Here is a 24,178-nt window from a genome sequence, read left to right on the forward strand (position 1 = left end):
ATCCCAATTAGGATCTTCCAAGGGAAAGTTATCTTGGAGATGACGGTCAATATTATAAATATTTCCCGCTCTGGCCTGCTCACGCAAATATATCTGTGCCTTTTCAATTATGTCTCTCCTTTCCTCAGTGGTGAACAGAGTATTTAGGAGCTGGCGACAATCTGTCCAAGTAGGGCTATGAGTATTTACTATTGAAGTCACCAAGTCCATCATAGCCTGAGGTTTTTCTGCAAAAGATGGGGTGTGTGTTTTCCAATTCATCAGATCTGTAGTTGTGAATGGAATATATTGCAGGGTCGAAGTTCGAGGTGGCCGTGGTCCGGGTTGCCCATTAACCAGTGCAGGCTCCTCAAGTGCATCAAATACTCTTCTAAGAGGGGCTACTACGTGATCTTTCTCTTCACTTTGCTCTAGGGGCCTCAAATCATAGGGGATGGTATCTGTCGCAAGGCGTTCTTTTAGCAGCTTTATACGCCTGGCTGTATTGCTTGCTGACCGAGCAAGGTCTCCCTGTAACTTCTGTAACATTTCTCTGGGACTTGGATGTACAGGGGTTTGGGGTGGGCAATCAGTTGTTCCACTAAAGGAGACTGTAGATGGAGGTCTATTAGGAGTCACAGGTGGAATAACCACTTCTGCTTGGGCTTTATTATAGAACTCCAATGCCTCCTGAAGATATTTATCATAATCTATCAAGGAATCAAGCTCTGTGACTCCACTCCCATTATTCATTCCAGTTTCTTGCCTTGGGGTTACAACTGGTGGAGTGTTTGGATTAAGCTCCCTTCGATGTGGAGCATAGGGTGGAGGTGGAAGCACCTCTTCCTCTGGCCCCTCAAAAATGGGTTTGAGTTTATTTGGCAAGATTCCTTTCCTAGCTTCGGCTTTTACAGCCAATAATTTGCATCGTTTGACTTTGCATTCCCTTATCCATGGAGGATTTTTATTTAATGTGCTCAGCCAGGAATCTATATATGGAAATTGTTCTGGGCACCCTCCAGTTTCTTTGGCGATATCAGTCCAAAGTTTGCTTACTAAATTTATATCAAAGGTTCCCTGGGATGGCCATCCAGTAATTTGTTTTGGCCATTCTAGTTCACATAACGTTCTCAAGCGCTCTGGCGTCATTTTGACTCCATATGCCCCTGAGAAGGCTTTCTTAAAATTATTTAACATACACTCAAGAGGTGTATTTTCCCCCTTTGAACCCCCAACTCCCATTGTATGGCCCTGTGAAGTATCCACTCAGTCACTCACAGACGCGCTTCGTGGGTTTCCTTGCCTAGTGAAGTCGCCTTACTAGGAACCGAAGTACTGCCCACTCCACACTCGGGTCAGCTACAGATTGCTCTGTACTTTCTCACACATACAATGCGCTGGATACTTCACCACACTCTACCTCCCAATTTTTCCCTTTCCCTACACCAGATCACCATCTGATGTACCCAACCACCTAGCGTACTCAGTTTCCCCTTACTGAGACGCAGAAGTTTGATCAAGACTTCTCTTCCTCCCAATTAATTGGAGGGCCAAAAATCCCTTTGTGCACTTACCCTTGGTTGGTTCCCTGTTTCCCCCGGTCCGTCGCCGCCAGTGAGCAGGGTATCAGACAGACGAGTCTTCTGCGTTCCCCCTGGAAAAAAATTACCAGTGCGCGCTTTGGGTAAGCAGTTGTCCTCTCTCTTGTACCCTGCCCAGTAGGGCGAAGGGGCTGCGTTCCAGCAGACCACTTATCCGAGTCACGGCACCATAAAATGTAGCACCCTGCTTGTGGTTAACGCTTAGCTGGAATGAAATATTCAACGCAGCAATAGAGAAATTAAAATAGTAATTTATTTGTCAGACAAATAAATAAGAGGCTCAGTGGTACGTGGTTACCAAGCTCTGGCCTGGCCTCCTGCCATTCTGGCCAGCACTTATATTCCCTTAATCCAGCCCCCTTTGCTCCTCCTGTGGCTGCCTCTGTCCAATCAGCCTGGTTGAAATTCCTATTGGCTGTTTGCTAGAGCCAATCACAAAAGATACACCCACAAAAGATACACCCACTTCCTTGCCCTTATATGGGAGACAAAGAGCTATATATAAATGACAAATAAGTAATAATATATCTTACATGGAATCTTAATTACCAGCTCACCTCTTGCCCTTCTTGCCCTATTGCCTTCTAAAACAAATGGTTTAATCTTACATTTTATGTTCAACAGATGTCAAGGATCTTGAGTTTCACATAAACATTGAAAGATTTCCTTCATTTAATGTTTCTAAACAAAATGCCTGACAACTATATGTCAAGACTGCCCGGATGGCGTCTTCTGTCTGGCAAGGGGGGGGCTGGTGGCTGACTTAATTTCAGGATAAATACAACTCTTACAACCATATGAAATAAGAATCTAGCATTCCTTAAATCCTTTGCATAATTACATTTAAGCCAATATATTTAAGCTAATATATTTCATACATTTATCATAGGTAGCTTCTTAAAAGAATAAAGCTTCTCAAAGTGAAAAGGAAGGAACTCAATAAAACACAGCTTTTAAAAGAAGCCTCTTCAAAAATGTTCTCTTTTTCTGTCAGCTAAATGTTTTTCCCTTTTGCTCCTGGCCTTTGAACCTTAGAAAGAAGATCTGGCTCATTTTACTGGGAGGCACATTGGTATTATCTTTCCCCATTCCTAATGGTGTTTTCTCAGCCTTGGGGCAGCATATGTAATTCTCCCTTTTTATGACTTTGAGAATTGTTTTTCTACTATAAATCAATGGGGCCCTTCTTGTCTTAGGAGGAAAAACATCTTGCCAAGGTTCTTTTAGGCAGCTGGTCTTTTGCCTGGCATGAAACATTTGAAAATCCTTTTTTAAGCTCATTTTTAAAATGCAAGCCCTGATTAAACATATAGAAGCTTTGATAAAAATGCAGGCTTATGATTAGATGCCTCATTGTAAGAAACAAAACAACCCTGGAGACAGAAAACCAGTATCACAAGGAATAAACTGGGTTTAGAACTGTGCAGGAGTAGACTGTGCAATTCTTAATTGTTTAGGAGGAGTTGTTTTTTTACAGAGAGGAGCATCCAAAACTGGTGCCCCTACACGTAGTGTGAAATGGTACACTCCAGACTCTACCATCTCAGGATCACAGCTGTCAACTTTTCCCTTTTTTAAAGGGAAATTCCCTTATTCCGAATAGGATTCCTCACAAGAAACGGGAAAAGTTGACAGCTATGCTCAGAATTCTCTAATCCCCCCCCCCCAAGCTCCATTCTCCTGCATGTGTAGACCAAGCCTGCTCCTGGCTTCTGTAAAGGGCATTCAAAGGGATGCAATTGATCCAGATTTATATACCACTTAATAAAAAAAAAGCTCTAAGTGGTTTGCATAAAATGATATAGAACATTCATAAGGAAATAGCAATAAAATGACATTTATCAAAATAACAGAGAAATCAACCGTTTTAAAACTAATGTGTATATAAAAATGATGTGTCTGCATGCTTCTTTGTGTCATTTATGCTGGTTTTTGGAGAATGTCCCAGCATTTTTTGCTCGTTTACAATCTTGTGATATGCATTTCACAGTGCAATCTTATACATGTCTACGGAAAAGTAAGCCCTACTGACTGTCAGGTAAGTCGGCATAGAGTTGCAGTCTCAGATGCATATCCGTGTTCTTTGGTAAGGCTGTGCTAATATATATTGAGTTCTGGAATATAGGAAGCAGCCTTATACTAAGTCTGAACATTGCTCCATTTAGCTCTGTACTGTCTATACAGGCTGGTGGAGGCTTTGACCTTGAATAAGTGTCAACTAAGGGATTGGCTCTCTTGGGTAGAATCCAAAAGGGAACTGCAATTAATCAGAAACTGTTGAGAACAGAGCATTTTAGAGCTAGTTATCTGACCAAACTCTCACCAGTTTCCTTCAGAAATGCCTTTACTGAGCTGCGTTTCCAAGTGATTCCCACTACAACAAGGTCCCATACGCAGACAGCTTTTGTATTTGTGGTGAATCTCAGGTGCAAGACCTCACTCATTATCTGTTAGCCTGCCCTGTATATAGAGACCTGCTTTCTGAAACCTTTCTTCACACAGGCAAGCAGGAACGCCCTGGCAGAAATTGTCAGGTTTCTTTTGAGTGACAATAATAGCTTTGAAACACACAGGGCAGCCCTCTAGACATTGGCTGGGGTGGGGGAATAGGAAAATGGAGTTAAATAAAATTGCTATAAATTGTTGTGGCGATTTGTGGAGGTTTAATTTGAAATCAAACTGGATTTGAGTTTGTTGGTGTCTCTGATCACCTCTGTTTTGGATGTTGACTCATACTATGGATGTATTACCGTAAATTGAATTGAATTGACTGGTAGAGGCTTTCCAGGGGTACATGTAGGAGACATTCCCAGTCCTACACAGAGATGCCAGCGACTGAATCTGGGGCTTTGGGCCTTCCCCAGATTCTGAAACTTCAAGTCCAAGTGGGTCTTTGCTGTAGAACCAGTCCATCAGTCAGGCTGCCTTGTTAATTTTACAAAAATATTCCAGGCAGGCTCTTATGGACTTAACCCTACAGCATACCTGTTCATAATTCTGCCAACCTGAATGGCGAGACTTTAAAATGCACTATGCACCAGAATTGCCTGCCAACTAAGCATCGCAGCAAGGCACCTCTGGAATGATATATGGCTGCAGCCAAAACCACAGCAAAGAGCAAAGAGCCAGATTCAAGTGGTTGCGCTATTAATAGGATTGCATTTGTAAATAATGCTAGCAGTTCACGATGAAAGTCAGGTCCCAGTGCGAATGAATGAAAGACTGCTGTCTGAGTCAATATGTAAGGACTTTGCCAGATAGACAATGAGCCAAGACTTTGTGCTACTGTCAGCACAGAGGAGCAGTAGGGTAAGTTTGAAGGTGTGTGTGAGAGACATGTGTAAGGCCACCTAATGAGTTTATGGGCAAGGCAAGATTTGAACAGGGGATATCCTGACTATATTGGTAGTGAGTCCTGGAAGACCTCCTCCCTGCCTTGCAGGCCCTTTTCACCTGGCACGGGTGGGTGTTTTATTGCATTTTTAATATTTTGTTGGGAGCCTCCCAGAGTGGCTGAGACAACCCAGTCAGATGGATGACAAACAAACAAACAAACAAACATTATTTATACCCTGCCTTTTCCCCTGATATGGAGTCAAGGTGGCTTACAGATAAAATAGGGAAAGCTAAAAACAAAAAACGAAAATGAAAATGAAAAAAAAAAATTAATAGAATTAAAACAGTAGACATTTTTTTACAAGGATTTAAAAACAGGAAAATTGTGCACTGTGTTACTTGCTGCCTTTGGAGCAACTTTTTCCTTGTCTACCACGAATCCCCGCACAACATGTTGAGTGCGAGAGTGCAAGGTCTAAAGGCTAGGATATATGCCAGTCTCAGCAGTTCTGCTCTTAAGCCTGTAGGACTTTGTCAACAGTGCACAGGATGATCTTTGGAAGCAGCGTTAGGTGGGATCGAAAGAGAGACTTTCATGAACTACAGCCCATGTGCATACAGTGTGTCCAGCTGTGCTAGCTAAACACCAGGTCAATTCATGATAAGCCAATTGTGAATGAGAGACAGTGTAGTGCAGAGGTTAGAGTAAGACCTGAGAGGCCGGGGTTCAAATCCCCACTCAGTCAGGAAGCTCACTGGGTAACCTTGCACCAGTCACTGCCTCTCAGGCAATGCTTTGAAGATTTTAACGCCTTCGCTACATTTGAACGCACTTCCTATAAACACGAGCTTCACGTGGATACATATTTGCACATTTAGACAGCATACAGTGGTACCTTGGTTTTCAAACGTAATCCGTTCTGGAAGACCGTTCAAGTTCTGAAATGTTCGAAAACCAAAAACTCAACAGCCGTCAGTTAGCCCTCAGAATCTTACACCCAGTGGAAGTTGCAGAACACGTTCGACTTCCGAGGCGTGTTAGAAACCAAAGCATTTACTTCCGGGTTTACAGTGTTTGAAAACCAAACCGTTTGTCAACGGAGACGTTTGAAAACCGAGGTACCACTGTATCTGTATGTGTAGACAAAGATGACTGTATCAATGTTTAAATGAATTGTTAATGTGAGCTCACATTTCCCTCTCTTTTTCCTTTCTTTGTTTTCCATAACAGATTTGAAATAAAATTAAGAATCAATAATGGCAGTGAATAATTGTTAATAATAAATAATTTAACAACAACAAGAAGCAGCAGCAGCTAAGAAGAACTCTTGCTGGCTCAAAATATAGGTCCACCCATTCGAACATCCTCTTTCCTTACAATAACCAATCAGTTGCCACTGAAAAGTTGACAAGCAGAACAGGAAGGCAATAGCCCTTTCCTATTTTTTAGTAAGTGATGCATGGAGGATCTGACAAGCAGCCATTGGCATTTATCCTCCATGAGTTTGACAAATCCCCCTTTAAAGTCACCATCCTATCTTGTCGCAGGGAGAGGGATCTCTAATTTTAATTAACCGTAATTATGAGTAGCCTCCCAGGCACTTGACTCCACATGCAATTAAAGCTCTGCACACACTCCTCCTCTACCCCAAACAAAGAGATCTCAATAGGCTTGGCAGCAGCCACAATATACCATAAGATACTTTTACCATGAATGCAAGATGTTGACACAGATGGGGCCATAATAACTCCAATTCTGCAACAGCACCTCCCACACTGCCAAAACAACGAAATATGCCTTGAGTTAATGTACATCGCTCGCCTCCTAGAGTCTTCTGCAAATTTACGTGGAGTTCTGCTGGAGAGGATATTGGATAGGTAGGGTTCCTTATCTAGAGAGGTTGTTGTGTTGCAGCAACGGCAGCATAGATGTGATAATTTTGAGGGTTACCCCAGCACAGCAGAGAGTACCGTATTTTTCGCTCTATTGGACGCACCCGACCATAGGACGCACCTTGTTTTAAAGGGGGAGAACAAGAAAAAAAAAATTCTCCCCCTCTCTGTGCAGCACCCCTTCAGCGAAGCGGCAGGAGAAACTGAGCCCCTTCTATTTCTCCCCTCGCTTTGCTGAAGGGGCGCTGCACAGCTCTCCCTCTCCCACATTGCCTTCACCTTCAGTGAAGACAACCCGAAGCCTCCGGAGCGCGGCGGGAGCGCTCCCACTGCGCTTCTGAGGCTTCGCGTTGCTATCGCTGAAGCCAAGGAGCCTGCATTCGCTCCATAAGACACACACACATTTCCCCTTAATTTTTGGAGGGGAAAATGTGCACAGACGCACAGTCTTATAGAGCGAAAAATACGGTATTTGGACACCGTCCTCAGGATCCAAAGAACTTTGCAACTTCTTGTGCATGTAGAACATCTGGGCCCTGTGGAATAAAAATAGTTAAGGTGAACACAAATGTTCTTTTGTTGGAACTATAATTACACAAAGCAATCCAGCGATTGTCCACAAAGAGCTACATACGCAAGCCAGCCCTTAAACAGCCAAACAATGCATTAGTCCTTCTGACTTCAAAGAGAAAATTAGGCAACTCATGCTTACAAACTTTGTAATCAACCTGTCCAAATTTTCCTTTAATCCACCGGGGTGCTGGACACTTCAGAGTCGCTTTTTTGCAAAATGCGTTAATTCCAAAGCAACAGGACAACCACAGCAAAGGGCAAAAGTATAAATTGCAGCTTGAAGGACATACCCATGGAGTCACAATATAAATATTGCTGATTCCCCATCTCCTTGCTAATTAACCATGCATATACATAATTTCAGTTTACCTTATACATGGCTATAAATGCCCAAGTATATTATTTAGCTCTCCAGCAGAACAACCTTCATTTCCTTTCTTATAGCTCTCTCCTGAGTAACTCTGTCCCACTGGATAAAACCAGTCAGTTTATGCGAGCTACGCTTATATTAACACACACTGTGGCTTTTGGGGAGCTATTGGTCATAATTCCTCAAACCACATTCAGGGTGGATGTAAACGAGGGGAAATGCTATGAATAAGAGGGGACAAAATCCCTATGGAAAATCATGTTTTAAAATTTCCTGCTCTCTGGCGCCATCTGGTGTTGTATGTTTATAGCACATTCAAATCACCGTTTCTTTACTAATGTAGCTGAGTTCTCACTTCATGACCAATCCACCATTCTGGTTCCAATCCTTAAGGTCTGAGACTCCATTTGAAACTATGATATTAAACACAACATCAGCCTCTAAAAGGATGCTCTCCATGAGATTATCAGTCACTTTAGGGTAGAGAATTTGGATTCTTTGAAACAAATCAGAGAGATGGACCTTGGGATGGTGGTAGAGCAGGCCGAGTGGTGCAAGAGGAGAGACCCAAAACCTACATAATCTGTATTAAGGAAAACGCTTCTAAGTTGCTTCACTGTTGGTTCTTAACACTGCCCCGATCTGGCCACAGTGATCCATGCGACGGTCATCTCCAGGCTTGACTACTGTAATTCGCTCTACGCGGGGGTGCCCTTGAAGCTGACCCAGAAACTCCAGAGGGTGCAGAATGCTGCAGCGAGGCTCCTCATGGGGTCTCTGCCATGGGAGCATATTCACCCAGTGCTTTTCAAGCTGCACTGGCTCCCGGTGTACAGGGTCAGATTTAAGGTGCTGCTTTTGACCTTTAAAGCCCTTCACGGCCTAGGACCCTCGTACCTACGGGACCACCTCTCCCGGTATGCCCCGTGGAGAGCCTCAAGGTCCATAAATAGCAACACCCTAGTGGTCCCAGGCCCTAAGGAAGTTAGATTGGCTTCAACCAGAGCCAGGGCCTTTTCAACTCTGGCTCCGGCCTGGTGGAACGCTCTGCCTCATGAGACCAGGGCCCTGCAGGATCTGATTTCTTTCTGCAGGGCCTGTAAGGCAGAGTTGTTCCACCTGGCCTTTTGCTTGGAGCCAATTTGATTCCCTCCCTCCCTCTCTTTCTTTTTTCTTTTCCTTCTCCTGCGATGAGGCTACATTTTAATATTTTAATGTTTCAATATTTTAATGTTGTATTTTAATTTTGTTTTTAAGTTGTAATCATTCAACTTGTTTTTATTATTGCTTGTAAGCCGCTCTGAGCCCGGCCTTGGCTGGGGAGGGCGGGGTATAAATAATAATAATAATAATAATTATTACAAAAGTGCAACCATTCTAAGCAACTTTCTTCCCCTCTCTGTTGGCAAGGGTACATAGAGGCTGGGACTGTAACTACTGCCGTTTGGCAGTACCTCTCTCTCTAAATCCAGAGATTCCCTATGCAGTCAATGTAGCTCTCCTATCTGGATTTTCAAAATATAGGGAATCTCCAGATTTACAGAGGAGGAAGTGTGGAACAGCAGTAGTTGGAGGAGAATACTGCATGGAGGAGGAGGAGGATGAATGAAAGGAGGTTTAAGGGGTTCACAATGCACATTGAGTTGAGGTAGGGACAGGTTCTAAGATAGGGGAGGTCTAGGCCATGGGTAGGCAAACTAAGGCCCGGGGGCCGGATCCAGCCAAGTCGCCTTCTCAATCCGACCCGCGGATGGTCTGGGAATCAGCATGTTTTTACGTGAGTAGAATGTGTCTTTTTATTTAAAATGCATCTCTGGGTTATTTGTGGGACCTGTTTGGTGTTTTTACATGAGTAGAATGTGTGCTTTTACAGTGGTACCTCAGGTTACATACGCTTCAGGTTACATATGCTTCAGGTTACACACTCCGCTAACCTAGAAATAGTGCTTCAGGTTAAGAACTTTGCTTCAGGATAAGAACAGAAATCGGGCTCTGGTGGTGCAGCAGCAGCAGGAGGCCCCATTAGCTAAAGTGGTGCTTCAGGTTAAGAACAGTTTCAGGTTAAGTACGGACCTCCGGAACGAATTAAGTACTTAACCTGAGGTACCACTGTATTTGAAATGCATCTCTGGGTTATTTGTGGGGCATAGGAATTTGTTCTTTTTCTTTTTTTCCAAAATATAGTCCGGCCCCCCACAAGGTCTGAGGGACAGTGGACTGGCCCCCTGCTGAAAAAGTTTGCTGACTCCTGGTCTAGGCTCATATCTCCACCCCAGCCATGAAGCTCACTGAGTGACTTTGGGCCAGTTGCCGCCTCTTTGCCTAACGTACAGGATTTCTGTGAGGATAAAATGGAGAGACGAGAACCATGTATGCTACCTTGAGCAACTTGGAGAAAAAGGTAGGATATAAACAAACAAACAAACAAACATTTTATTCTAGAATCAAAGGAGACCAAGTACTTGTTTTCTATGTAGGCAGCACACAATCTAGATCTATTGCATATTTTTCGCCCTCTGAAAATACCTCCTTGAGAAACTGATTCCATGCCAAAAATAAAAGCTCATTGCAGTTTGATTCTGCGTTACCTTGCAGTGGGTCTGTCTAAAAACAGAGGTAGGTGATCCTGGCAATGGGTGGAGGTGTATCCACACCTGCCCAGTTATGTTGTGGATGGGAATAAACCATGATCCCAACCACCATTTCCTCCTTCGTTCATCTGGGGCAAATGCAGGGAGGAAAAGATGTGAATAGCCCAATCAAGGGGAGGGTTTTCAAATGCATATCAGATAACCACACTCACCCTTGTGGGCTGCAGGATCAAGAATCACATGTGCAAATCATGCACAGACAAAAATTGGATCTCAATTATCTCTTTTGTGATGTAAAAGCTCCTGCCTGGAAACAGCCTTACTCTGCAAAAAACGCTTCCTCCGTTCCATCTTCAAACAGAATTTGCAGTCTTTTCCATCACCTCTGTCCTAATCCTTTCTCTTCCTCCACCCTTCTGTTTAATGATCTGGTGAACTTCCACGCTCGCTCGCTGTTTTGTGATGTTTCCGTTGGAATTTTCACAATAGCTTCCTCCCGACCCCCTTCTTGGGGGGACACTGTGCTGTACTCGATTCATTCCAGTAGCTGTTGCTGGTTGTAGCCTATAATTTCTGCCAGAGACGCCTCCTAGAAATGTTGAAACCTTGGCCGACCTCTTTGCTCTCATGAATTAGGCATCTTTCAGCTGTGAGATTGCTCAATGCAAATAAATGCTTTATGAAGTAAAGAGCCCGGTGACCTCAGCTATCTTAGGCTGTGTACACATTCCTGGCATAAAACGCAGCTAGGCCGTCCTCAGGTCTGACTGAAATTGGTTCGGAGGAAAACACATCAAAACATAGTGTTTCATTTTTTAAAAATGACGGGATACAGGACAGGTGTGGATTGTGATTAATGTAGTGTGTGCACAACATTCTCAAACCAGGGTTGGGAGCACGCTGGATGCAAAGTATATGTGAGTGAACCCTGTTCTTGTACTTAGGTCAGCTCAGGCTGAAATCCTATCCATGTTTACCTGAGGAGCAAGCCCCATTGAACTAAATGAGACTTATTTCCATTCTATGATTCTATGAGGCATGAATACGACTGCGTTGTGAGGGGTGCATATTGACAAATTTAATTTTAGTGCACACGCTGGATTTTGAACTCTTCTTAAGAATGAGTTCAGGGGACCCTGAGCCTGTTTGGAACAAGTTGATTGGCTGGCACTTGCAACAGCCAGGCAGTCACCTCTCCCACCTTGGAGCAGTTTTTAATAATAATAATAATAATAATAATAATAATAATAATAATAATAATAATAAATTTATTTATTTATTTATACCCCGCCCTCCCTGGCCAGAGCTGGGCTCAGGGCAGCTAACACCAATAAAATCACAGTAAAAACATAATAGGGGAAAAAGAGAGGGGGGGGGAAACCAATTTAAAATACAGATTAAAGTGCAATTTAAAATGCAGCCTCATTTTAAAGTAGCTAATAAATGAAGACCATAAGGGGAGGGAAACATAAGGGTCAGATTGAGTCCAAACCAAAGGTCAGGCAGAATAGCTCTGTCTTGCAGCCCTGTGGAAATATGTCAAGTCCCGCAGGGCCCTAGTCTCTTGTGACAGCGTGTTCCACCATGTCGGGGCCAGTGCTGAAAAGGCCCAGGCCCTAGTTGAAACCAATCTAACCTCCTTGAGGCTTGGGACCTCCAAAGTGTTGCTATTTGTGGACCTTAAGGTCCTCTGCAGGGCATACCAGGAGAGGCGGTCCTGTAGGTACGTGGGTCCTAGGCCACATAGGGCTAGTTTTTGAAGGGCCTAGCTAAGCTTTACTGCGACAGAGAATGCCATAGTCTTGGCATCACAACTAAGAAGATTCAGCCATCGCACCTCTGCTGGTGGCGGGTGGAGCCTCCATTGAAGAACTCAATGGCTGTTCCAGGGTCATGTGGGATGAGGCAGTATTTTATCATGACACCTCCCACCCCTGTGTTTTATCAGTTAGCCATGCTAATAATTTATGCTGTGAGCCATCTTGTGGGTTCGCTGCTGGCTTGAGGGTAGGATATTCACTTAAAATTATTATTATTTAAATAAATAAAATCTGACCATTTCCTATGATGTGTTGATAGCACAAGGACAGCCAGCTTCTTCAGCGATGAAATGCACTGAGCCAATGAAATGTATTGTAAACCGGATGATTGCAGGTAATTGTGCACCTCATTTTAAAGAATTTAGCAAGTGTCAAACTCCATTGAATAAAACAAAATAAAAAAATTCCTTCCAGTAGCACCTTAAAGACCAACTGAGTTAGTTCTAGGTATGAGCTTTCGTGTGCATGCACACTTCTTCAGATACACTGAAACAGAAGTCACCGGACCTTTCTATATAGTGAGAAGGTGGGGAGGGGTATTACTCAGAAGGGTGGTGGGAATGGGTGATTGGCAGATAGCTGCGATGAGCCTGTTGACGACTCTTAACGACTGCAATAGGTCTAACAGGAAAAAGCAAGGGGTGAGAAGGTGAAAAATGGCTTTGTCATGTATAATGAGATAAGAATCCAATGTCTTTATTCAAACCAGGTCTCTCCATAGTTTTAAGTTTGGTGATAAGTTGCAATTCAGCAGCTTCTCTTTCCAGTCTATTTCTGAAATTCCTTTGTAATAGAACAGCTACTTTGAGATCTTGTATAGAATGTCCTGGGAGATTGAAGTGTTCTCCTACTGGTTTTTCTGTCTTGTGGTTCCTGATGTCGGATTTATGTCCATTTATTCTTTGGCGTAAGGTCTGGCCTGTTTGTCCAATATAGAGAGCTGAAGGACACTGTTGGCATTTTATGGCATACACAATGTTAGACGATGAGCAATTAAATAGTCCCGAGATGGTATGTGTGATGTTGTTGGGGCCAGTAATGGTGTTGTCCGGGTGTATGTGGCAGCAAAGTTGGCATCTGGGTTTATTGCAGGCTCTGGTGCCAGTGTCCGTGTTAAGTCTGGTTATAGTATTATTGTGGGTTAGGAGTTGTTTAAGATTGGGGGGCTGTCTGGAGGCAATGAAAGGTCTTCCTCCCAGAGCTTGAGAAAGAGAACTGTCATTGTCCAGGAGAGGTTGTAGATCTCTGATGATGCGTTGTACTGTTTTAACTTGGGAGCTGTATGTGATGACTAGAGGTGTTCTGTTATTTTCTTTTTTGGGTCTGTCTTGCAGCAAGTTCTCTCTGGGTATCAGTCTGGCTCTGTTGATCTGTTGTCTAACTTCATCTGCTGGGTATTTTAGTTCTAAAAAGGTTTGCTGTAGATCTCTTAGGTGAGAGTCTCTGTCTGTAGAATTGGAGCAGATGCGGCTGTAACGTAGTGCCTGGCTATATACAATGGACTGTTTGGTATGTTTGGGATGGTAGCTAGAGGCATGTAGATATGTTTGTCGGTCAGTTGGTTTACGGTATAAGGTGGTGTCTATGCGCCCATCCTGTATTTTTATAGTAGTGTCCAAAAAATGTATTTCTTGCATAGATTGATTCATTGTTAGGTTGATGGTGGGGTGAAAATCATTGAATTTCTGGTGGAAGGTGTCCAGGGTCTGTTGACCATGTGTCCAGATGATAAAAATATCATCAATGTATCGCAGGTACAAGAGAGGTTTGAGTGGGTAGGAGTTTAGGAAACGTTGTTCTAAATCCGCCATGAAGATGTTGGCATACTGTGGGGCCATGCGGGTGCCCATTGCTGTGCCGCTGATCTGAAGGAACAGGTCATCACCGAATTTGAAGTTGTTGTGGGTAAGGACAAATTGGCAGAGTTTGGTAGCAAACTCTTGTACCTGCGATACATTGATGATATTTTTATCATCTGGACACATGGTCAACAGACCCTGGACACCTTCCACCAGAAATTCAATGATTTTCACCCCACCATCAACCTAACAATGAATCAATCTATGCAAGAAATACATTTTTTGGACACTACTATAAAAATACAGGATGGGCGCATAGACACCACCTTATACCGTAAACCAACTGACCGACAAACATATCTACATGCCTCTAGCTACCATCCCAAACATACCAAACAGTCCATTGTATATAGCCAGGCACTACGTTACAGCCGCATCTGCTCCAATTCTACAGACAGAGACTCTCACCTAAGAGATCTACAGCAAACCTTTTTAGAACTAAAATACCCAGCAGATGAAGTTAGACAACAGATCAACAGAGCCAGACTGATACCCAGAGAGAACTTGCTGCAAGACAGACCCAAAAAAGAAAATAACAGAACACCTCTAGTCATCACATACAGCTCCCAAGTTAAAACAGTACAACGCATCATCAGAGATCTACAACCTCTCCTGGACAATGACAGTTCTCTTTCTCAAGCTCTGGGAGGAAGACCTTTCATTGCCTCCAGACAGCCCCCCAATCTTAAACAACTCCTAACCCACAATAATACTATAACCAGACTTAACACGGACACTGGCACCAGAGCCTGCAATAAACCCAGATGCCAACTTTGCTGCCACATACACCCGGACAACACCATTACTGGCCCCAACAACATCACACATACCATCTCGGGACTATTTAATTGCTCATCGTCTAACATTGTGTATGCCATAAAATGCCAACAGTGTCCTTCAGCTCTCTATATTGGACAAACAGGCCAGACCTTACGCCAAAGAATAAATGGACATAAATCCGACATCAGGAACCACAAGACAGAAAAACCAGTAGGAGAACACTTCAATCTCCCAGGACATTCTATACAAGATCTCAAAGTAGCTGTTCTATTACAAAGGAATTTCAGAAATAGACTGGAAAGAGAAGCTGCTGAATTGCAACTTATCACCAAACTTAAAACTATGGAGAGACCTGGTTTGAATAAAGACATTGGATTCTTATCTCATTATACATGACAAAGCCATTTTTCACCTTCTCACCCCTTGCTTTTTCCTGTTAGACCTATTGCAGTCGTTAAGAGTCGTCAACAGGCTCATCGCAGCTATCTGCCAATCACCCATTCCCACCACCCTTCTGAGTAATACCCCTCCCCACCTTCTCACTATATAGAAAGGTCCGGTGACTTCTGTTTCAGTGTATCTGAAGAAGTGTGCATGCACACGAAAGCTCATACCTAGAACTAACTCAGTTGGTCTTTAAGGTGCTACTGGAAGGAATTTTTTTATTTTGTTTTGACCATGACAGACCAACACGGCTACCTATCTGTAACTGGATCCATTGAATAAGGAAGCTTTTGTTTTGCAGACAATCTAACAGTGTTGCAATTCTCCATTTAAAACACCCCCCACCATTAATTAGACATCTTGTTTGACATTCAGATTATACATACACTGATCATGTGTTTTAACAGGATCCTCTTTTTACCATCAAAAGTATAAAAATGTCTTTGCAGCTGTGTTGTCTATGAAAGTGTGTGTGTGTTCTGCTGAGAATCCATGGGCTATGGGAAATAGGACACAACTAATTAATGAAAGTGAAGAAGAGGAGGAGTGAGGCTTGAATTAGGGAGAGACTGTCTGGGAAAGTAATAGGAATAGTGGGGTTTGGGAAACATAAGCATGATAATTTGGTATTTGGCAAATATCCTTTGCTATAATCATTGTTTTAGTGTTCACAGACACAACAGGAGTAGTTGCAACAAGCACAGCATTTATTTCCAGATTAAGAGTGACCAGTCACCTCTCAAGGAGAAAAGCTTACTGCAAGCCACAATTAGGCTCTTTCCTCCAAATCCCAGTGTAATACAAAGGTGGGAAACATGGACTGCTTTTCCTTACGTGGATCTTTACTGTTTATGTGTCCATTCACAGCACATCTAGATTCCTTAGGAGAAAAGGCTGCAATGGTTGTACACTCCCTTCCATATTAATTTACTGGCCCTTTGAGGTGATTGCAAGAGGCTGTTTCCTACATCCCACCCTCAGCTGGAGTGAGACTGGTGGCTACATAGGAAAGGGACTTTTTGGTAGTGGCACCCAAACTTTGGAACTCCCTTCCTCAGAAAGTACATATTTATTCCTCCTCTCATCTTTTTCTAACAGCTTCTGAAAATTACTTTGTTCTGCCCAGCTTTTCGCAGTTCCCCTAAATCCTTGTGGATCCTTTCTGTCTGTATTTGATTCCGCCCTTTATTTGAATTTCAGCTCTGTTTGCATTTCTTGATAGTTGGTTTTTAGCTTTTGACCTTAACCCTAAACCCCAAGTTGGACTTTGTTCTTCTGCATTAACTGCAGAATGTCGATTAGAGTGCCTTAAGGCAGAAAGGCACTGTAAAACAAACCTATACAAATATATACATAAATAATCCAAATGTATCATTTCATTTGGAGGGTTCCAAACTGCGAGTTTTTCAAAACCAGCAAGCAATGGATGATTTAGCCAGTTACAGCGATAGTGGTTCAGGTTCAAGGCAGGAATGGGCTTATTGTGACTTTGGTATAGCCATGAGTTTCTAACTAGCCATCTTGTTTTTTAATTATGAAATAGTAAGTTTGAAAATACTGTACGAATGCCATTATAGGCCCTTGTTATCTCACAACCAATTGCAGTTTTCAGAATGAATATGACAACAGATCAATACTGGCTCTGCTCCAATATTGCTTTTATTCACGTGGAGCCTAGGTAGAAAAAGATCAATTATGCTAACAAACTGCTCAGTGGAGAATGAGAATGTGGTTTGTTTAAACCATAAGCGATACAACTGGTGTAGAAGAGGAGGAATGGTTGGGGCTGAAGCACCACCACCAATTATTTCATAGCAGGCATAGCGGAGTCTTAAAAAAAACCCCAACATACACTGTTCTTATTAGCTTGCATGATTTCCTTTCCTGACCGCCAACAAACACACCAAATGGTGGTAATTTCCGCACCCTTTTTTGTTTCTGACAGAATTATCCAACATCCCTATGAAGCCACATTGTCTGCACGCAATGGTCAAAGGTTCATTTTTGTTGCACAGTCTTACAAAGGGTTTAAAAATGGTGGCATCGGGGTGGCTGCACTTCAGAATTTGCTACTACGCCACTCAGTGATAGCAAAGCTGAATCAGAAGGTGATTACAAAAAAGGAAATGAAAAAGCAAACAGTCATCCACATTTACAGCCAGCGTTTGCTTTTTTGGGAAGATTTGCAGCTGCAAAGGAGGCCACCTTTTCACTCCTAACTTCTTTCCATGGGGAGGAGAGAAATGGGAAAGCAGAACTTTGTAACATTAGACTGCCCTGACCTTAAAAATAAAAAGGACTTTGACAGATCTGCTACAGCTGCAAATCTGTATAACTTCCTGGATTCTAGAAAAAAAACCGAATATAGGAGAAGTGTGAGAAAACGAAAGCTAAAGCATCAGCAATATTTTTGCTGTAAGGTTAACTGGTGATTACACAAACTCAAACATAAACTTGTGGGAAAGACAGAGAACCAAATCTGAACGGGGGACAAACTCAGTAGACTGCAAGTTTTAGGGCTGTGTTTATCTCTTCTTTGAAAATGGATAAGAGCTCTTCGCACAGTTAAACAACAAAGAGCATTAATGGAATCATTTTTATGATGTCTCTCCTTCAGACTAACAATCTGAATTCTAGACATTTGCTCAGGGGCAAGCACCACTGAGTTCAGGATGGCTTATTCTCAGGTCAGAGTGCATCAGTTTGTACTTAGTACTTTACTTCGATGCATTATTTACTTTTGAGAACATTAAATTGATTTCAGTGGGAATTTCTTCAAAGTAACTAAGCATAGGATGTGGGCTGCATTGTTGTAATCCTATGCTCACTTCCTAGGGAATAAGCCTCATTGAACTCAGTGTACTTACTCCTGAGTAAAATGTACATCATAGTGCAATCCTACCAACTATTGCTGCAACCAATTTGGGATGACTGAATCTGTCAGTTTTGGTTCCTGTAAATTTCTCATTTTTTCTGGGTTTCCCCTCCCCCCAATTAATCACATTTTCACATGTTCATTTGCAATTTTTAAAATAAAAAGTCCTCATGAACATTCACCATCACTTTCGTATGAATCTCTCCAAAGACGTTCATATGCACATTTTTGCAAAGCAACTTCCTGTAATATAATACATTGTTGTATGTTATTTTCACAAATATACACACTTTAAGGCACACTTTTTCTTGCATATGCATTTGTTTACATATAACTTGGCTGGATAACTGCACCGCAAAATTCAAAGAAGTGCAAATTTTGATGAACGGCTGTGCTTCGGGTCCCACAGTTTCGCAAAGTACAGATTCGGAAGGTTTGCCTTTTATATGAATGGAATCAGATTTATCCTCCATCCATTCCACTGAATCAATACAAGAGGCCATTTCTAATCTAAGAGAAAAATATCTGAGCCAATTCATCTTATAAATTCCTAGAGCAAATAGTGGAAATCCCTTCGCCAACACCCCATTCACTTTTTAAAGAGCCATATGAAAGTGAAGGTTAGAACCAGGAAAAGGGCGATCTCTCTAGAATCAGCTGAGTGAAGCAACAGCTTCATGTTTAAAGTGACCTTGACGCTGTGACCCTGTGGGTCAAGTGCTCTAGATAAAGTGCCATGCCATGCTCCAATTATTCAGATTGTACTGAACATAGTGTACTTAACTGTAGAACCATAATGTGCCTTAATGCTAGGATTTAGATAGCTATTCTCAACTAAGTTCCTGGGCTAGAGGTGCATCATACAAACTCTTTGGTTGCTCTGATATGGTTATATAAACATTAATTCTGAACCTAGATCTCTTAGAGGTAGTCTGATAGATAAAGTGTGGTAATCAGCAGATCTGTTTGTTTAATGGCAGTGTGCTTAAATATCATAGACATGGACAGTTCAACAGCACCTAATCTTTGCTGCTCTACTTTAGGCAACTCTGCTTCCAGACTTCTGGAATCCATTCAGTACTTTAGTCCCTCTTTCCTTACCCCCAAATTTGCACACACATGAAATACTCCCTTCCCCCAGTTCACTCCCAGTCACAGGTTCCACCCCTGGCTGAAGTTTGGAGGAGGAAATAAAGAGCTCAACAACTTTGGCACTTTTCTTTAAAAAGCTCCGCAGCTTTGGGAATTTTCACTTCTTAAAATATAGCGACTGTATGTAATGTTATACAATGTTTTACTGGACAGGCAGGGGTTAATGTGATAGAGCTAAGAGTTGTTTCCTTGGGAGGGTAGACAGGCAACAGTGAAGGAAATGGCTGAAGTACAATCTATACAGGCTATTAGTAGCCTCTATAGGCTGGTTTTCCCAGTAGTGATGTATGGAAGTGAGAGCTGGACCATAAAGAAGACTGATCGTCGAAGAATTGACGCTTTTGAATTATGGTGCTGGAGGAGACTCTTGAGAGTCCCAAGAAGATCAGACCTATCCATTCTTAAGGAAATCAGCCTTGAGTGCTCACTGGAAGGACAGATCGTGAAGCTGAGGCTCCAATACTTTGGCCACCTCATGAGAAGAGAAGACTTCCTGGGAAAGACCCTGATGCTGGGAAAGATTGAGGGCACAAGGAGAAGGGGACGACAGAGGACGAGATGGTTGGATAGTGTTCTCGAAGCTACCAGCATGAATTAGATCAGACTGCGGGAGGCAGTGGAAGACAGGAGTGCCTGGCGTGCTCTGGTCCATGGGGTCACAAAGAGTTGGACATGACTAAACGACTAAACAACAAACAATAGGCTGGAACAGCTGCATGGTGGGCCATCTTATACCAGTGTTCTTCAAAGTTGGATCCTGGAAATTGTTGGACTACAACTCCCATCATGCCTAGTCAGTTTAGCCAGTCACCACTGATGATAGTCCAACTCAATCTGAGGGCCCTGTGTTGAAGAACACTGGTCTATACTGTCTTATGGAAATTGTACAGCTGTTTCATGGTGCTAAAAAAAAAAAAAGGACAGCAGGAAGTCCTGGGGTAGCTCAGTTGGTAGAGCACAAGACTTTTTAGTCTTAGGGTCATGGGCTTGAGCCCCACATTGGGCAACTGATCCCGACATTGCAGGGGTTGGACTAGATCAGTGTTTCCCAACCTTTGGTCTCCAGCTGTTTTTGGACTACAACTCCCATCATCCCTAGCTAGCAAGACCAGTGGTCAGGGATGATGGGAATTGTAGTCCAAAAACAGCTGGAGACCAAAGGTTGGGAAACACTGGACTAGATGACCCTCGTGGTCCCTTCCAACTCTACAATTCTATGATTGCAAGTCAGATCCTTTGGAAAAAAAGGGGTTGGGGAAGCTAAGCAAGGAGGAGGGTGTTTTGATCCATGTGTCATGCAGGTGCCCCATCAAAGGTGATAAAAACGTGTCTGCCTACAGTCTGTGGAAGCAGCCCTGGACAATTCTTACAACTATAGGGAAAGAGCAGGTATTGATCGACGTCACTTTAATTGGGAAGGAACCACATGTCAGTGGGGGAGCACATGCTTTGTGTGCATTATTGAACCAGCAGTCTCAGGTTTTGCAGCCTCAATCTACAGGGATCTCAGAAAGTGGTGCTAGTGAAATCCTGTTTCCAGAATAGATAATAATGAATGGAGTGGATGCAAGGGTAGTCGGACTCAGTTTAGGCATCTTCATACATTCATCCCATACACCTCATGCTTAAGTTAACTAAAGTGGCCAAACCTTCACTTCACCTTTTCTAGAGGTCCAGCTTACAGTTAAAACATTCTACTAGTTATGTTAATCTTAGGCTATTTCTGTCATTTTAGTTGCTGGATGTGTTGCTTTAAGAACAGCCTTTGGTATTTCCTGTTATTTTGGTGGAATCATTGTTTTTGCGCTTTTATTTTATTTTATTTTTTGCTCTAAGGGAAATCTCTCAGCCCTTTCCTATATACGACTAAGAGGAACATTGCATCAAAGTTCCGCAAAGGTAATTGTATATAATTCCTATCTATCCATCTCCGACTTCCATGAAATTGCTTCTAAGTGAATGAAAGTCCTGCAAACAAGCTTCCCTGGCTACCATGTTGGCACGAAAGAAGAATTCAGACCAGGCTGACCCAAGCAGAAATCTTTTTCTGTGCCAGTGGGTAATTTGTCAGAAAGGAAATTGTGGTTTCAGAATCTTCATAATTTGAGCTCATATGATTTTCTGGCTGTACTTCCTGGTTGGGCTCGGCTGGCTGGCAGCTGTGTTTGTTTTAAGAAAAACAGGCTGGATTGTGCAAGCAGTCAGCTGATAATCTGAACCATTCAAAAAGGAGAAATCTGTGTCTTCCGAGGGCACAGAGCGTCAAACTTCAGAGGGCTCAGATACACTTTTTCCCGGAATAAGAAGCATTCTTTGCTTAAACCTGAAAACGGGCTCCTCTACAGGGGCAGAGGAGCTCGTTTGCTGTGTTTTGCATGAGCTGCTGATCTGTGTGTGCACCTCCCAATCTAAAGGAGGCAGTGACTCATGGACAAAGTCCAAAATTTGATCCTCAGCATCTCCAGGTAAAAGGATCAGGTGATGCAAAAGATCTCTGTCTGTGACCTTGGAAAATTTGACCAGTCAGAGTAGATGCTCATAGGCTGGATGGACAAATATTTGATCTGTTATAAGGCAGTTTTCCTGTGTTCTGTGCAGAGATGCCATGCACACCCTCTACTGAGGGCTGGTAGTTCTGCTCCACTTCTGCTCAGGTCAATAAATGACCCAGTAACACCCATGCAGTTACGGTACTTAGCAGAAGCCAATCCCTCTAAAAGCATGATTGGAAGGTGCCAAGGCCAGAGGAGTGAATCATTCAGAAACATAACAGGTACCCTACTTGGGACCCCAGTACCTGAGAGCATCCTGCAGTAACCATCTGATCAGGAGGTCCGTTCTGCACAAATGGAGGATTTGGGGTTTTAGTGTTGTGGCACCTACTCTTTGGAATCACTGCACAGGTGCCATCTCTATCGTCCTTTCGGCAATACTACAGGTAGGGATAACTCAGTTGGTTAGAGCATGGTGCTGATCATGCCAAGGTTTGATCCCCTGATGGGGCAACTGCATATTCCTGCATTGCAGAAACTCTACATTTCTATGATTGTATGAATTCCTTCCTCTTCCAGCAGGCCTTCTGAGAAAAGATTTTCCCCAGCTTTCATCTATATAGGAATTCTTTTTAAATCAGTGTTTTTAGATGTTTTAATTGTTTTATCAACTTGTGTGTTGGCTGCCTTGGGCTTCTTTGGGAGGGAGGGAGGGATATAAGATTTTAAAATACATGGATACTTTGGGCTTGCGCCATTGATAATTTCATTTGTATATCTCTTATAGCACATTATCAGTTCTCTTCAGCACACATAGCTTAGAAATGAATGGTACTACAGATTGCCAGGGCTTTTTTCCAGCCAGAATGTAAACAAGGAGAAAGTTCATGGTGAGCTCCGGCCCCTCGTTTTCTAGAAAAATTGCATGGCCGATTGTCATTCCAGAGTTGGTGCTCTGTATGAAACCCACAGAGCACCGCTGCTGACATTCTTGCTGCCCAGAGGTTGCAATGAGCATATTTTGATCCAAGATCAAAACAAGTCACAGACTGGAGGCGGGATGCTGTCTCAGAAATTAAGGTTGGCTGGAGGAACAGGATCTGCAAAGAACTTGTGATGATGCACTGATGCTCAGTATTACCAAAACCATTTGCCAGCTGACTAATGATGCTTAGGATGGAGGAAGTATTCTCTCTGTTCCCATTTTACACAGGATGGACCAGGCACACCTAGAGACTAAGGCTCAGTGCTCACAAACAGCAGGTGAGCTGGTCAACTTGCTCCTGGGCTTCAGTACTTCAGCAAAGAGCAAGTGGAGGATCTGTATGACTTCATTCAAAACAATTATTTAAATGGTTTTCGCCTTGCCTTCTCTCTGAGCGTGATTAATTTTCTCCATGCATGGAAATGCATTCCACCCCAACCTTTTTTTTGCTTTTCGTATGGAGGAATATTCAACCAAAGGATGAAATGTCACCTTCCCCATGCCTCCTTTTTGCAATAAATTCTGTGTAACGTGCCACTCACTTCTGAAAGCATTGGAGATGCAGCAATCCGTAAAGGATTTTTTGCTTATGTCGCCAAAAGCATCTTTGAGCATCTCTTGCGCTGTTTGTGCTTTGAATGTTAACAGAGGTTGGGAAGTGGGAGAGGGAGAGAAAGAGAAAGAAAGACGCTAAAAATCAAGCCTATCATTTAATTGCAGGAAGTTTTGCATTAGCAATATATACTGCGGGGAATGCAGAAACGGATGTAAATGTTATGTGTCACTGAACCTCAGTAGGGATATTGTATACCTGGAAAAGGTGCAGAAAAGTGAAAGTGAAATTTATTATCTGAAGACTGGATAGGTTTCCCTAGGACAAATGGTTACTGCATAATGGGCTGTTGAACATAGAAAAATAATCAAGTAATCGGGGTGGGGGTGGGGGTGGGGGTGGGCCAGACAACAGAAGTGTCTGCATGGTGTGTAAAAGTGGATAGAGATTTCATTCACCCCCAACCACCACTGTTTCTTCCTTTTTTCTAGTACCAACCCCAATTTGGTCATTCAGTGAAGCAGAAGGATGGGAGATACAGGACAGGCAAGAGGAAATAGTTATTGTCATTGCTAAACACCTTAGTCTTTTCTTGGACTACACCTAAGAAAATTGGATGGTGCCTTGTATGCCTCCTTCCAGCAACTCCTGCAGCCAAGCTGGTGCCAAATATATTGCTCTGCTTTCCTTTGGACCACATCAGTGAGGCTGAGAGGCGAGGGGTCTTGTCATGTGGGCAGCCCATGACCTCCATGCATATTGCCCAGGCTTGTGCCCCAGGGGAGGTCCATTTGGTGCTGCTAACGCTGTGGCTTGACTTCACCTCCAGAGGCGCACTCCATTGTCTCTTGAGACAGGCAACAGCCACAGGGGAG

This window comes from Podarcis erhardii (assembly GCF_964252035.2).
Source record: "Podarcis erhardii genome assembly, chromosome: 3".
Taxonomy (NCBI): domain Eukaryota; kingdom Metazoa; phylum Chordata; class Lepidosauria; order Squamata; family Lacertidae; genus Podarcis; species Podarcis erhardii.